The following is a 4,375-nucleotide window of genomic DNA, read 5'->3' on the forward strand; positions in this document are numbered from 1 at the left end:
AAAAAAAAAAAAAAAAAAAAAAAAAAAAAAAAAAAAAGAAAGAGAAATAAAGTTGAGATACCAAGAGAGTAATTCAAAAAGGTTAGTTGATTTTTCCAGAAATTTAAAGATCATTGACTGAAATATGCCAGCTGGTTGGGGACCATTGCAGCCATACTAGTGGCCTCCCATTGGACAGTTATCTGGTCCAGGAAAGCCCAGTTTAGTTTCAAACAGCGATCTAAACGAGGACACAGAAGCTATGCTTGTGAAATTTGCTCATGATGTCAAGTCGGGAGGCCAGGAAGATACTAGGCCTGGTTTCCAAGTGAAAATTTCACCATAGGCTAAAACTAAGCAAACAATCCTAACAGAAATCGCTCTTGTACATTAAGAAACTCTCTAAATTGTGACTACCTCAATATTGATCTGCATAAATGATTTTAGAACCTAAATGTACTTTGGGTTCAAACGACTCAAGGAATTTCAAGAAGACTGGGGTAAATATGGAGAACAATAGTCGTCCTTAAATATTTGACTTTTGTCCTCTTTTTTGAGTAAAATATAAATTTTTTTTTCAACGTTTTTTATTTATTTTTGGGACAGAGAGAGACAGAGCATGAACGGGGGAGGGGCAGAGAGAGAGGGAGACACAGAATCGGAAACAGGCTCCAGGCTCCGAGCCATCAGCCCAGAGCCTGACGCGGGGCTCAAACTCACGGACCGCGAGATCGTGACCTGGCTGAAGTCGGACGCTTAACCGACTGCGCCACCCAGGCGCCCCAAGTAAAATATAAATTTAATACATGTTTTTTACCCCCCACCCCCAGAGGTGAAAAGTTGAGGCAGAAGTTAAAAAACTGAAGGGCTACAGACAGGTTTAACCCACAGATATGTGTATTTAATCTACCAACCTCATCCACAGTGTTTTATCTAACAGTTTGAATTAATTATCATGTTGAAAAGCCACAGATTTCACAGCTCTATCTAGATTTTTGGCATCTCTTGAGTCACAGGAAGGCTTGGCCACATTGGCCCCTCACTCCTCTGGAGGTATTCAGCTGGAACAGAGTAGCACCTTCCTGTCCCCACAGTCCCCACCACACCCTGTTGAATCACACCTGGCCTGCTGTACTCATGTACATACAGATATTTGAACTTATGTAACTCCTGTAAAATAAAATGACAAAGAAATTCTTTAAAAACAGAATCTGTCCCCAAATGTGATGGGTTGCCTTAAGAGATGTTAAGCTTCCTATCATGGAAAGCAGCGCTACTGAAACAGGTTGAGATGAATGTTACAGTGAGGATTGTTATATGGGGCTTCAGTTAGGCTACACCAGTATTTATCAAATTTCTTTTTAAAAGAAAAGAGATTTGTAGTGTTTGCTTAAATTAGCTTTATTCTAATGACTCAAGTATCCACAAACATAAAATTTGTGAGTTAAATTCTTATGTTTTATCTCAGATTTGTATAAATCCCAAACAAATATTTAAATTCCAAAATTATTGCTGTCAACATCTCTATAAAAACTTAACAAAAAACCCAGCCAAACCTTTGTGTTTCCAGATTTTTATATTTTCATATTTTAATTTGAGTGTTTATGATGTACGCAGGCTACTTTATGCTATCAACTTAGTTTTGGATCAACACCTAGGCACTGTGCTTAGTTCAAACTGTAAATTTCAGGATGATTCCTGTGGTCCAAGATTCCCATGAAGGTAGGTCATTCACAACCAATATTCAGAAAAAAACAAGAAGATGATCCTCATTATGCCAATTCATTCCAATCATGAATTTTCAAGAGCTGGTTTATACTATTTGATATTCAGGTGCCCATTCATAGGTTCCTTTTTCAAATGAAAAGCTCTGACTCATTGAAATGAAGTCAACGGGTATTTGTAGTAAGTACTTAATGAGTGGCCAATATTGTGAGGACAAAAGATGTATAAGATAAGGTCCTTGCTCCTAAGGAACATATTCCCTCTTGAAAGTCAAGTCCTAAACAGAAGAAATAAATAAACATAATAAAATCAATGTATAAACAAATATAATACAGACTACAATATACAGTAGACATTTGAGGAAGGGAAAAATTCATACACACTGATGTAATTTGTGGAGAATAAGTAGAATGTGAACAGTCCAAAGGAGGAGAGAGATATTCTAGGTAACAGACACAGTATGTGCTAAGAACATCCTCCTACGTTAAAAAAAAAATTTGAAGCATATGTGGGTATGTGAGAAGCTTGATCGTAGAGGTCCTTAACACTACTCAAGGTTGCAACTTTAAGCATTCCATCAGTTATTGATGAAAGAGATTGTATGAGGTAATGATTGTGAGAGCATCCTGAAGACCAGCCAGGACGTTAGTGCTCTGATCTAGGTGGGGTGTGAAGAGGACTATCACAGGAGGCAAAAGAAAGGAAACTATAATTTGTTTCCAAAGATGAATGCATTCAGTTGACCATGGATTGGTATAGCAAGATGGTGACAAATCAAAGAGACATGCTATGGAAAACCTGGAGGACTTTGAGCATGGTGGTGTGCTGACAGAAACAGTTGAATGAACTCAGATTAGAGCCTGTTGTATTTCTTTTGGTATTATTGCCTGAAAGGGTGGAATTAGCCTACAGCCTAAAGGTGGGCTAGTTTTTATTCAGAGATAAAACCAAAGAAAGGGATTGGCTAAAGGTACCAATTTGGGGTGGAAATAAGAGAAATTTAGAGACCTTAGGTTGTAACATCAGTCTCTGGTTCCCTCTCTCTTTCTCTCTCTCTTTTTTCCTCCAGTGAAGTAGGAAGCAAGGCCATCTACTGAAAATGAGTCATAAGGTTAGGGTAGAAGCATGGGGAATGTGGAAGAGGCATGAAAGGAATACACTCATCCAGAAATTGAAAAATACACAATAAAATAAGAATGCCATTTCAGCAGATGAGATAGTATGAATTTGTAGCTGAGAATGATATCATGGCTTTGAGATTTTTCTCCAGCATCCTTGATAAGAACCAAGGATACAGAAACAAGAGAGTAGACAGTAGGTAAAAGAGTCCTAAGGTTTTAATATGGCATCTCATAGGTTATTAACATGATTGCTCATTTCAAGAGTCCAGCCTAGGTAAGGAAGCAGATAAAATCAAAATTGCATGGATATGGGCTGGGAAAAAGGGAAGTATTGAGGGCATAGGGAGAACAAAGTGAAGAGCAAAAGGAATGAGGAAGTGAATAGATTATGTACCAAAATCAAACATAATTCCTGTGTTCAAGATATACTAGTGTGGAGGGGTGCCTGGGTGTCTCACTCGGGTAAGTGTCTGACTTCAGCTCCAGGCATGATCTCACAGTTGGTGAGTTCGAGCCTCACGTCGGGCACTGTGCTGAAAGCTCGGAGCCTGGAGCCTGCTTTGGATTCTGTGTCTCCTTCTCTCTCTCTCTGCCCTTCTCCTGCTCCTGCTCTGTCTCTCTCCCTCTCAAAACTAAATAAAAATTAAAAAAAAAAGATGTACAAGTATGGAAGGCCCAGGTGGGAGTGTAGCCACATGTGTGGCTATGGCAGGGCTAACTGAAGTTGAGCGACGCCTGAAGATGAGGAGTTTTGAGACGAGGAAGTAATAGAGTCATCCTCATCAGTACTGAAGCCACGGAAAATGGTGACAGACCCAGAGAAGAAGATGAGATTGTAATTCCATTGAGGAGGTTGGAACAGCATCCTGGTGGATGTGAGGGAAAGTGGAAGTGAGGGAAAGAGTAGTTTAGGAAGATCTCATGTACCCCCCAAAATTAGTGACTGAGTAAAGTTAGAACAGTATGCCAGATGCAGCAATGATTAAGGAAGTGGTTGTCCCTTACTTAGAACATTCCCTGTGCCTCTCTTCATATTCCCTTCAGCCATGGATAACTTTAGAAACTGCTGCAACCACCAACTTCACACAGATGTAACCTGACAGCAGCCCAGCTCAAGCATATCACTCGGCTGTTGACTTCTACCTCTGCCTTTCTAAAGGCAATCTAACATACAGGGAGTTGACACCAATTAGGACAATATTTGTCCAACATTTAGCTGGTGGATACATGCTCCCCTCTTCCATCTACTGGGCAAACAATTCTGAGGTGCTGTCTGTAAGGCTACTAAGGGGTGTCCCACATAGATTGTTCTCCCGTCGTCCATGGCAGTGATCAGTTTCATAAGGCATCTTTGTATTGGCTTTGCCTCCTTCCTGGGGTCATCCCTCCAAGTTTCCCACTCTATTCCCTGGGATTGCTTCTTAAAATTATCCCAACTCAATGCAAGCCTTTGTGGCAGACCTGCTTTGTTGGAGGAATCTAGGATCCTTATCTGTAAGTAGAAGCCGTCAAGCGAGCAATATAGAAGGTTTCATGGTCAAGTAAAGGTC

Source organism: Panthera uncia, assembly GCF_023721935.1.
Source record: "Panthera uncia isolate 11264 chromosome B3 unlocalized genomic scaffold, Puncia_PCG_1.0 HiC_scaffold_1, whole genome shotgun sequence".
In the NCBI taxonomy this organism is placed as follows: Eukaryota; Metazoa; Chordata; class Mammalia; order Carnivora; family Felidae; genus Panthera; species Panthera uncia.